Below are 13360 nucleotides of genomic sequence, written 5' to 3'. Positions count from 1 at the left end.
ACAAGCTTTTCGGGCGGCTCGTGAGCCTCCTGCCCGTTTGCGACATAAAAAAAAACATAAACAATATGTACCTACACCGATTATATTATTATTATATAGAGATAATTATAATTATGTGTTCTCAAGCTCGCTGTTATATTGTATATACACTATAGCTATTAAAAATATAGTTGAAGCGGTATATTCAATGACAAAACACAAATAAATCGCCAGTAAAAATTGTGGTTATTATTAATTACTTAAAAATAGTTTAACACACAACATTTAATGCAAAATACTTAATGATTAATTCACACACAAGTTACAAATTGTTTATTTAAATATTTTTTAGTATAGGGGGCAAAAGTCGTGTATGCAGTGTTAGCCTAGTGGCTTCGGCATGCGACTCTCATCCCTGAGGTCGTAGGTTCAATCCCCGGCTGTGCACCAATGGATTTTCTTTCTATGTGCTCATTACCACTAGCTCGAACGGTGAAGGAAAACATCGTGAGGAAACCGGCTTGCCTTGCTAAAAAGTCGACAGCGTACGTCAGGCACAGAAGGCTGATCAACTACTTGCCTATTCGATTAACCAATGATCATGAAACAGATACAGAATCTGAGGCCCAGACCTAAAATGGTTGAAGCGCCATTGATTTATTTATTTTATAAGGGGCAAAAGGGCCTTTTAAGGCCGGTAACGATATAATTATTATTATTATTTTATATTAATAACTACTTCTTATATGAAAAATTGGATTTCGTGTCTCCCAGGGAAGAGCCCCACCGGGAGTCGATTCCACAGTTCGATAGTTCGCAAGTCTTCTGAAGCGGACCGTGGACGACCGGACGTCCACGTCATCAAGGTGATCTACTTAAGATACATTCTTAAATGGCCGGCAACGCACCTGCGAGCCATCTGGCAAATTGAGTGTCCATGGGCGGTATCAATATCAGATGGGCATCCTGCACGTTTGATTTGTTCTATAGAAAAATATATTATTTAACTAATGTAATGATTTTTATTCACGCAGAATAATATCATTAACAAGTCTCGCCTTGTGAATAAACAAAACATTCGAGAATCGCAACTTGTGAGGTCAGAGTTCAAGGCGTGATCACGCTAGACAAGACTAAGGCCACACTGCTGTTATAACAGCGCTGTATTAAGCTACTGTGACCGTACAAAAGCCGCTGGGTTACCGCGTATATGTGGGTCCGAGACAATTTTTTTTTTTACATATATTACGTATACTGTGACTGGCTGACGGTATGTTTCCCATAAAAACAACTTCTTCAGTCTGTTATAAATATGAGTCAGTGATAATAATTTAATAATAATAATTTGTTTACAAGAATATAATATTTTGATTATAAAATGTTTCATTTATTTCTACTCACTCAGGCATAGGGAATGAAATCCCGTGTAATTTTTCGGGATCAATCCCGAAGCATAATATGACAAGATCCCGTTCGAGATTGACGGGATTGGGCTGCAATGGTCAGCGATTCTACACACATCAGCTTGGGACGCTTCACGCGACATTGCACATTACATAGGGTACATTGCAATGGACATTAGATGCCGGTTAGCAGATAGCACTCTTGAGACACTTTAGAAGATACTCTTTTTTTAGAAGTTACTTTCAAAATCACCAATTTTAATCTCCTTGAGCTATACCTAAAGGATAAAGGCTTTTGTTTTCTTTCAAATAATATTTTATTTTAATTAACCTCACTATCGCAACCATGCAGTTTTCATCGTATTCAGTCACGTGAATTTTTTTTTAAACTATACGAGATCCCGAAAATTTCGGGATCCCCCTGGATTGATATTTCTAATCCCGCGAATTCACTATCTCGAGTCGGGATTGCATTCCCTACTCAGGCATTTCTTAGTTTCACCGCTTAAATTATCTAACTCGGGACTAAAGCCAATCTCTTTAAAATTACTGCTATATCGTCTTTTAGCATTACTATTTACTAGGAGCCAGTTTTGGGCCAAATCTCCAGCCCCTTTCACCACCCACACAGGCAGATTTTAGAATTCTATTAGATAATTTTTAAAATCAGACAATTTTTTTGTATTCGCGTCATAAACACAATAAAAAGTTATAAACAGTTTTAATATCCAGTTGTTTTTTTTTCTGTTTGCATGTGCAATATTTATCGTACTAGTTTAAAAGTACATGTTCCAATATAATTGTTGAGTATGTGTTAAATTTGTGAAGTAATTTTTCTTGAATATTTTAACGTATAAATAAAATAAAAACAAATATTCCCTCGTTTATAATATTAGTATAAAATTAAAGACATAATCCAGAAACCGACATTACGGATACATTTAATCGCGTGGCTTTTATCCATCAGTGCGGTAAATAGAACTTTGGACTCTCCCAAAGCAAATGCGGAAACTAAAAACAGGTTTATTTTTTGTGAATTCAGATGATTGCATAAGTATTGATTACAGACATGTTTTATTCAGTAAAAAATCTTTCATTTGCATATTCTTGAGCAATGTTTTGTCTGCAATAAATACAAAACATAATGGCTCTGAATAAAATCTCGATTTTCTATTAAACCTTTTGCCTACCGAAAAATCGTCCTAGGTCTTAACGCTACCTACCATTCCTAGGATGTTTAGCTAATAAATTTTACCCTGAAATCAGTCTCTCACCAGTACAAAACGACCTTCACAAAGTTGTTTATTTGATAAAACGTATTTTATATTTAATTTAATATGTCAATAATTATATTGCATATGGGTTGTCGAACAAATTTCAGTCCATGATATGATTAATTATATATTTTTTTACATCTCACCGGTTTGTTTATCAGGCAAATTCTATACCAATCGAAAGTCTAAAGCCCATAGAATATGCAAACGTTGGGTAGCTTATTCTCCCGGTCCGGCTACTCTCGGGTAGCCAGGTATAAACAGGTAATTAGCATTTTGCACCGGTCTGATTATTGAATTAAAATTAAATGAAAAAAAAAAACATTATTTCATTATGAACACGATAGTATAGGGTTGCCGGTGAAAAATCAGTCAAGTCAAAGTTAAATATTGCTGCGAGTGAATATGTGCGACTGAGAGGTCCCAACCAACCATCCCATGCGATAGAAGAGGACACAGAATAGCTAGTAATAGTAGTGACTGATATTAAATTAAATATAAAATACGTTTCATCATACAAACATCTCGGTGAAGGTCGTTTTATATTGGGATCCTATACTACACAGTTTCGCAGAGCCATCTTTCCAAAATTTTGTTGAATTAGTTCATTAATTTCCTTCCTTTAGATATAGTTTTATTGTAACGTATTTTTTCAATAAAAATCCTTATATAATGAGACTGACAAGCGTCGATTTTTCCGTAAATATTTTTATGCGCATGAGTTAATCTATATAAGAATTGCCGTTCGTTTGTCTCGCTTAAACTCGAGAACGGATACACCGATTTGGCTAATTACAATCTTGCAATATTTGTGGATGTTTAGGCAAGGTTTAAAAGTAAATAAAAACTGCTCCTAGCTAGGAAACATTGAATCTTTAGAAATAAATAAATGTATCATGTTCAACCTGCGTGTTATCTAGTTTTAAAAAAAAAAATATATCCATATTATGGTAGCGCAATATACCAGCTATACATATGGTCGACGAAGTGTCACATTGATGGTTGTGTTAATGATAAAAAGGTTATCACTTCGACGCGACGACTCGATTATCTTAATTACTTAGACTTTGTAACGCTTCTAATAAATACACAGTTATTAATAAATTAATATACCAATAATAAAAACTTGATTTTCTATATTTCAAGTAGATCCGCAATTACATTACATTAGTACATTTTTTTCCTGACACTAGTATTTTCTTGATGTTTTCCATCACCGGACGAGCGAAACTTAGGTACGCTCACAAAATGATACTGCGTAATTTAAATATATAGTACTAATATATATATAATATATAATTACCAAGTTTGAAGAAAAAACTACTGGTTTTATAAGCGAAGCAAACGCAATTCACTTACACCAACGTGAAGCACAATACGGCCTATGGAAGTGACTACGCCATTCCTCTCGTGTTTTCTTAACCCTGGATTAAGTGTCCAATTCGTGTGAATAAAAATAAGCATCCTCCACAAGCGTCGTGGACGTTAGGAACAAAACAAATACACTATTAAAAGCCAAAAGCATAAAACACCATCAATTCTTAAACGACTCTAACTTGTACTCGTATGTTCTGTATTAAATAATGTATGCTTACAGTTATGTTGCAGGCGACAAACGGGCAGGAGGCTCACCTGATGTTAGACATGGACACTCGCACTGCCAGAAGGCTCGCAAGCGCGCTGCCATTGGTACGCTCTTTTCTTGGCTGGTTCCACATAGTGGTTGTGCGCAGCAATTTTGCCTTAAGAAACGCTCAGTTGTGGAACGACGGACGTCACGGTGATGCGTATTGCATATTATACATGTTTCGTGTCGTTTAAGAATTAACGTTGTTTTAAGCCTTTGGATTTTTAATGTGTACATGTTTTGTTTATAATATTACCGACGCTTATGGTGCGCTAATTTTAGTCACATGAATTGAATACTTAACCACTTGTTCAGACCCTCGTGGGGAATAATTCCAATAATAATATTGCTTCACGCCGCTTCTGTACATCATCTACAGCAGAGCTAAGTCTGACCTGACCGTCAAAAATATATAGAACTATGACATACGAGTCCATAGTACGCGCTTTCATTTCTGCATATCACTCATATTTCGACTTTAAATTTCACCCCAACTACTGTTTGACTTACAAATGCACTAGCAACAATCAAAATCTTGTGTAAACATTGATAAGTCTTATCATTGTTACCAGGTTATACAAAATTAATAAATTTCACAATCAATATTGAATTAAATGCTTCGATTATAATCGAAACGTGATATACACCTTCAGTGTAGTGATCTATGCGTGATAATTAAATATATGTATATAATATATATTGTTTAACTATAACACGATTTAAAGTCTGACGGATGGTTTATGTCTATGTACCAGGTGGCAAACGGGCAGGAGGCTCACCTGATTAAGTGATACCGCCGCCCATGGACACTGACATTGACAGAAGAGTCCTTTTAAGAATTGGCACGCTTTTATCTTGAAGGGCCCGAAATCGAATTGCTACAGCTGGTTCCACATAGTAGTGGTGTACGGCAAAAATCGCCTTAAGAAACGCTCAGTTCTGGAACAACGGACGTCGAGGTGGTACGGATGATGAAACTCAGTTGCAGGTATTAGTCGGAACAACTCCTCTGAACCATTCCATGGTAAATGCGGTAGAAGAAATATAAAAAATTTTAAACCTCAATTTAAAGAGTGACAAAGGTTGTTATTACCAGTTCTAGTACGGGGTTTGTTTGGGAGAAAATATAAGCTTTTTATTAATGAATTTTCGATTTGATGTGATGACACATAGGTGATAATTAATCAATACTAGAAATTCTTGGTTAAAAAAATGATTTTTTGATGCAGCCCGTTAAAATACAGAAAGTCGCATATCACGGACACGTTTTACGTCATCATCGATACGACTGCTTGCAGCTCATAATGATGGGCAAAGTTCAAGGAAAGAGAGCCTTATAGAGCAAAGTCTAGCGCAAGACAACCGGCAATTTCAAATTGTTAACAGCAAAGTAAAAAAGTGACACCTGACGAAGACATACATAAAGTATATTTTGTCTTGTGAAATTATTCATGCTTACGTTTTTTTATATATTATATATCCTTTCCTGAAGTTTCACAAATATTTAAGGATCAAAATGAGCCGGTCCAGCCTTCTCAAGCAGTGGAACAGCAATTCATTTTTGTATTTCAGTTTCCGTCTGCTTTGGGCAAGGTTCAGGGATATGCGTAAAAGCATTTCCTGACGTAAAAAAAAAGTTCAGGCGCGAAATTAAGCTTTTGTTATGTTTTTCGAAATTGTTCATTGTGTAGTTAAGACTAATAAGTAATTTAACATCAGAAAGTATCTCACTTAAAATTAAACTAGACATTTGCTAGTGGGTATAGACTCGCACTGAAATCCTCGGAGTAGTGACTTCGCTCCGTGAAGCCTTCGAGGTGCCTAGGAGGCTTCTGTGCTTCTGGAAGGAGCAGGCTGGTTTAAGGCCCTATCCCAGCACGCATTGCTGTGTCAGTGTCTCGGGGTGGACTGCGGTACGCAATGGAGAGCTGGAGCGCTGAGGCGCGCCGGTCCGTAATAACAATTCGTTATGTAAAACATTAAACTAATGTTATTTTATCCAATTTTATTCTGAAATGCATTACTTGGCTTGCGAGAAAATATATCGTGTAAATTTCAAAATCATGTGCTATATACATTTTCGTCATAAAATGAATTCAGTCTCAAAAATTGGCTATGCTTGGATTTCTTTCTGTCGAGCGAAGTTATTTAAATCATGTATCGATCTTACATGAATGCATAAACTACTCAACTCCACCATATATTTTTTCAATTCGCCATACTTCAAGAAACGATGACAAAAAATGAAAATGTCTGTTTATAACTATTATTATTTATATTTTTTCTTTGGATTTTATTTATTTTAATTTTAGTTATATTTGAATTTTATTTTGAGGTTTTTTTTTGTTAATTAATTATGCACTTCTTGTACTGGTTCAACCCTTTAGGTGTTTTTTTATCGTCCCACATTAAGGTTGCCTGGAAGAAATCGCTTCTTAGCGATAAGGCCGCCTGTTGCCTATTAACTTAGGTAAACTACTTACTTTTTTTTGTATAATTATATAAAATAAATTATTTACTAGGTTTCTTTTTATCTGTTTGTCTGAGCCTCACACTTATTGAATTAATATCGGCGAAATTTTTACGGGGAATCCTGCGATAACACTTATCAACACTTACGTTCGAAAATACCTAAGTATTTTTTAAAATGAGTCAAGAGACTCATTTTAAAAAATACTTAGGTTCAATGATGTTCCGGTGAAGACACCGGAACATCATTGAACATAACGATCTAGCCTAACTTAAGACTAATGAGTAAAACTAATCTAATGTACATAGTACTGTCTTTTATTAAAATAACTTTTACACATTTAAAGAAAAAACTTTTTTGGCGGATTGAAGTGATGTATTATTATAAACTTATAATTGTTTTACACAATTTTAATTTTTTCCGACGTTTCGCATGCTTAACAGCGTGCGTGGTCACGGTGACCGAAGACAAAAGGTGTTGAATGTCAAACAGTATCACAGCTGTAGAGAAAGTTGTGTTATCTGTATTTATTTCCCCGGAGTTGGTATCGACTAACAGATGAAGGGTTTTTGCTGAAATGACTCACGGCGTCCTCTATTTTGGCGGATTGTTTGTCTTGAGATTTTAATATTATTGGATCCCAGGTGTTTGATAATTTTAGGCCGTCTTCTCTATTGAAATTGGGATATTTTAAAGTACTAAAAATGATATTTAACAGAAAGTATCCAATAACACTACTTACAGTATCTAATAAGATAAAGACACTATATTCTTATGTACTATTTCGTTTAACGCTATATATATTTCAGCGTAAGTCGCGTGAACATACAACAGGGGCGGTATAACATCAAAAAAAAGTCGGAAACCTTTTTGGGTCATGGTGAAACCATTTATGGAGATCATGGTGAACTGCTGGATTTCAATGCTTAAAGACATGGTTATTACAATGGACATGGTTATTACAACGAGTGACAATGGAAAATTAAATAGCGGTTTCGTTTTACAGCTGGACTTTTTTACATGGTAACACGTTTTTTTACATTTTAAATATATATAGGGAAGGCATTCCTATATGTATGTAATGTGGACACATTTCCGCACGGTCTTTTGGTCCTTTGTACGTAATGTCCTGGCTAATTAGACAAACCTAGCTCCTTCTAGAGCCTCAGAAGTTTTCTGGTAAGTTCGTAGGCTTCACGGAGCGACCTAACTGTGGAGGATTCCAGGAGGCATTCTTATGGGGATTTGATTTATAAGCTACTACTATATAATACTGGACCTATCCAGAAGTCTTTGAGTTTGACATACAAAAGTTAAATTATTTCTCGTTTTTGCTTTAGTATTGTATTTTGTTAAAATAGCTTTTACACATTAAAAAACACTTTTTGAACGGTTTTAAAATTAAGAATTATGTAAATAATTATAAGTTTTTAATAATAATACATAGCTTTAATCCGTTCAAAAAGTGTTTTTCTCGTTTTCATATCTTTTTCCTCATAACCTTTAACTTTACTTAACGATCATCACAATTTTTAATGCCAAATCGTAAATAAATCACAATTTGGATTGGCCTAGTAACTAAGGGTATACAGATAGTTAACGACATATTCTTATATACAAAACTTCATCATAATCTGACCGATTGTTGAAAAAAGATTTTATAAAGATATTGTTAATTGTTTTTATACCGATAACAAGAAATACTGATCTACCAGATTATAAAACTAAACAATTCCGCTGCTGCAGCACATGCCAGTGCCAAAATAAACTATTAACAAGCGGAAACTGTTGACCTCTGACGGACTAATTGACGATAATAAATTATTATTAAACCTATGAACACTTGTCAGACAAAACATTACTATTATTACAAGGCAGTAGAAAGACGTTGTCATGTACACACGAGTAAAACAATTTTGAAATTGCATCACAATCAGTCCTGTCGTTTAGGAACTACACGCGCTTATAATATTTGACAGCAACTCAAACTCCACACGCCAAAACCGCGCGTAACCGACGTCATAGTGAGAAATGACATTTGTCGACAAACAAAAGAAAGCGACACTTGTTGTGAAACAAAATGATAAAGACGCTATGTGGACACGCTTAGGCCCATAAAAAAAACATATTACGTTATAAAACCTACCTTAAAGTACAAAATATCACTATTAGTCACATATATCACAGCCACAGTAAACTTAGGTACACGTGCATCCGACACAACCAACGTTCGGAGACTGAGGTCTGAGTTTGCGTTTAAACCGTGACCGTGATCTGGTAACGTCAAATGGACTTTGCACGACACAACTAAGAAACCTACGTTGCAATTCCCTCTGTTCGTTTATGAATTATTTTTAATACCAAGTATTTATTTAACGGGACAGGGGGTCTCCTCTGATGTTAAGTGATACCCCTGAACACTCTCAATGCCAGGCCGCGAGTTAGTTGTCTTAAGAATTGATACGCTCTTTTCTTAAGGCGCCGTAAGTCGAATCCTTAAACATTAATAAAAAAGAAAATGCTCAGCTGTGGAAGTGATTGGTTTGGAATTAATTATAAACAGCCAAGCATAAAGATCCACATAACAAAAACGGTTAAATATGCGATCTCAAATCCCACGAGAGTTCCGGCTCTGCACAGACTCTGGTATTTGCATAAATTTTGAAAAGAGAACACAATTGACGTATTCGATAGTCTGTGACAAGAAATTTAACTTGTCAATAACTTTATTCCAAAATTGGAATTACTCTATTACTTGCTTTGATTTTGAAAAGAGAACACAATTGACGTATTCGATAGTCTGTGTCAAGAAATTTAACTTGTCAATAACATTATTCCAAAATTGGAATTACTCTATTACTTGCTTTGATTTTGAAAAGACAACACAATTGACGTATTCGATAGTCTGTGTCAAGAAATTTAACTTGTCAATAACTTTATTCCAAAATTGGAATTACTCTATTACTTGCTTTGATTTTGAAAACAGAACTCCACCTCGCTAGGTTTTTAAAATAAATCAGGGACTGTACTAATGAATAAAGCAAATGTCATTCATAGAAAGAACCAATTTTCATCTGAATCCTATTTCATCCCTTATCATGAAAAAGGATTTTTGTGTAAATTACTATGATCAGCAACTTTTGCGTGGCATTCGGAAATATATATCCCGAAGCATCTCCCCAAATAATGCTCTACACATTACCGTAGACATTGTTGTATTGTTTATTGTTCATTCTTTATCATCCTCCTCATAATTATATATATAATTATATATAAACGAGATAAAACATGTATATGAAAGTATCAATATATGTATGAAAAATAAATAAAAAAATCTTAAATAAGAGTACTAAAAAGTAGTAGAGTGCCATCTGATACGCATGGATATCAAATAAGCTACTAAAGCGATTTTAATGAAACTTGAACTGTTCTGAAAGTTAAAAACTCCTAAATATTATAAAACTTCCAACTGTTAACCTAATTCTTTGAAGACGGGATAAAAAGTGTAAAAAGCAAGCGTTTTCAATATTATCTTAATATATTAAGTATGTTGCTAATTCGATTTATAAGGTCTTTTTAAGGTTATCTAAAAATAGATATTACACAATAACAATCAATACAGCTCAATTAATGTACATAGATAAACTTTTGATTTAATTACTTGGAAATTGATATAAATTATTTATAATTCATATCTTTAATTAATCCCGGATTTTTTTTTAAATTTAACATTATATAAACTATTCTCGACGAACTGAGGAATACAACAAAACTGTTAGTTAATTTCAAAACATTAAACCTATCACTAACTTATTGCCTCATAGAATAACAAAATTAAAAAGCCGGCAACGCACAAGCGCATTGCAAAACCCGTATCCTTTAACATCAGATGAACCCATACCCCTTCTCTCTTTGTTTTATAAAACAAATCTTTCTCAGTCTTTCTGGCTTCGTGCATTCGATTTTGGGCACAAAAATTTTCCCAAAACGCACTATGAATATACTTCGTAAGTTAGGAAAACATTGCGTGGAAATTGGCATGTCCTAGATCCAAATTATAACGTACGTCATTCACAGAAGGCTGAACACGTTCTCGTCTATAAAGAAATCAGACAAAGTATTACAAACGATTTTTATAAAACGTCAAGAAACTTACTTGATAGGTTCTATTGAATAAGTTTGTTTTACATTATATGTTATACAAATATTTTGTTATTATTAGCCTTAGGAAGCTATAACCTAGGCGAAAACTATATCCTTGAAATCCCATCTAATGACTTCTTGGCGAATCCTGGTCTCTGCAGTGAGGGTACGTAATTCACTTGCTTGACTTAGCTCCTTTTCTATCTTCCTTTAAATCTCTACTGTACAAGGACTACGATCAGTCCAGTCAACATCGTATCCCTAACTTTCGTACTAACTGATTTAACTTAAATTAACTTGATCCATGTGCGCTTCTTCTTCATTCTTTCTTTTTCACTGTTCATATGTATCAATTGCTTTGCTTTGTTCCATTAACTTAGTCTAAGTAATTTTACGTCTTATATAGTTAACGACTAATTGTGCTCATTTTATGCTCTGTGCTCTTATTTATTACAGCAACAAAGTAATAAATAAAAAAACACACTTCCGTGACGACAATAGGCAGATGTTTTGCAACAAAATAAATTCCTGGTAACATTCAACAATAACATTGGGCAACACTTAAAAACTCTATCATAATCCCGAACAAAATCTGACCTTATTTACAAAACTTATTTATCCTTTAAAACATTACATTCGCACGTGCATAAAGGAAGTATTTTTAGCAAGGTCAGCAACCCAATCCGCAAACATCGTAGTAAATACGCAATACAAAGGCCTTTAAATACATCGAGATGTCTGATAAGATCATATCAAAGACAAAGAAATTTGTAAGGGGTTTCTTACGAGGTCGAAGCCATTGTAACATAACTCTTGTAGATATAAAAGAAGGTACAAGTTATTTCCTTACCTTACGATGTTCTTAATGAGGAGATATGACTCACTAGATCTTTGTAGGGAATTAGCTTTGATTTAAGCATAACGAAATGAAAAGCACATACTTGCTGGGAGAGATTAAGAGGCTGTACGTTCCGGACAATTATCACCGCTGCCTAAAACCTTTTTTGTGTGCATTCGACTCACACAGTCCAGCATCAACTATCTTCCATTCCCGCTAACTCTTGCACCTATATGAAGTGTATTGCGGGGATCAAAGATCAATGGATAGCAAAAAATTTAAGGGTAATTTAGGCCATACATAAGCTGTAAATAATTTAATAAAGGCGACATGGTTTTGATGTGCCATAAGAGTGCAATGTCTTCTCCACCTCTGATGGGTTGTGAGGACCCGATGTCCTCTCATATGACAGGTACTGGGACATATATAGTTGGGCTTTCCAACCTACTTTTACATTTAAATTTATCTTCTTAATTAACTATATAATCTCTAGTCTAGTTTGTTTTATATAGATGTGTCTTTGATACAATATCATGTACTTAACAAATCATTTAACCAGATAAAAAAGCGAAGTAAAACTTTGTTTGTTTTTATTTACTCTGGTAGCTCTGAGTAGGTATTACTTCCGTACGTCAAAAGTGTAAAAAAAAATTACGTTCGGGATTAAATGCAGATCTACAGTTTGGTGTCTGTGCCATCAAATATTTGATAAAATACAATTATATTAAGATTTTTGAAAAAAAAAAAGGAATTATATTATACATAATAAAAAAGAATGTTTAGTTAAAAATTGCACCAGCCCACATCTAGGATTCCCTGTCTAGTCTCTATTAACGGTAAATGACGTAATAATATCTACATAACACTTACAATTTAAAAATGAACTGTGTTGCTAAAACGGAAAAAATTCTTATTGTTGACTAAGGTGCTAGGCATAGGACAGGTAGGTAAGATGTCAGATGTGAATCGTAAATGAAAATTTTGTTTTTAAGAACGTGTAGTTAATCAGAGAGTTAATTGCATCTCTAGACAGTTAATTAAAAATCGATATTCAATCAAATTGCTAATGTTCCGTCAGACAAGTGAGTGAACGAAACGTTTAACGAGTTTCCTAATCGCAAGGCAACAAGACTAACCTAACCTAAACATTTACAATAAAGCAAAACACGGAATTTCCAAGCTCTCAGTTCTTCACGATCATACCGAAATGACAATAACAAATGAAATAATCATGGCGAAGTCTTGTTTCACATTGTTAATCAACACGCTGGCTTTCGGTCAGACATATAGTTAAACGTTTTCGACGCTGCTTTATTTAAATCAAAATGCTAGGCGACTTGATTGAATATCGACATTTAATTAACTGTCTAGAGATTCAATTAACTCTCTGATTAACTACATTACTGCGACATGTACATTTGCGTTGCGTGTGGTGTGGTGGGGTCGGTGTTTATTAAAAAAAAAAAACTCAACTATTGTCAGTTGTATCATATGAAAATGTCCATTGATATACGCCCTTTTCTTACACATTACCTTACTTGGAGTCTCAATTTCTCGTATTACGTAATAAAATAAATATCTTAGACCTCGTGCAACACTTATTGCCTGACCTTAATTAAACACGGG

The 13360-nt window shown here is 34.3% G+C and overlaps 1 protein-coding gene across 2 annotated transcripts in view; it reads right to left on the bottom strand.

Moving 5' to 3' along the window:
- The window catches only part of LOC123707696 (long-chain-fatty-acid--CoA ligase 4), a 58774-nt gene that overhangs the window by 38741 nt on the left and 6673 nt on the right, over positions 1-13360 (bottom strand). Inside the window, exon 1 of one of the 2 annotated variants that reach the window (XM_045657974.1) lies at positions 8900-9002. The exons of the other annotated variant lie outside the window; for it this stretch is intronic. The gene's annotated coding sequence lies outside the window, so the exon portion shown is untranslated. Of the gene's footprint in view, positions 1-8899; positions 9003-13360 lie in introns of those variants that run through there. 2 annotated transcript variants of the gene reach the window in all.

This window comes from Pieris brassicae, chromosome 3, assembly GCF_905147105.1.
Source record: "Pieris brassicae chromosome 3, ilPieBrab1.1, whole genome shotgun sequence".
NCBI lineage: Eukaryota > Metazoa > Arthropoda > Insecta > Lepidoptera > Pieridae > Pieris > Pieris brassicae.
This window is presented reverse-complemented; position numbering and strand designations above follow the sequence as displayed.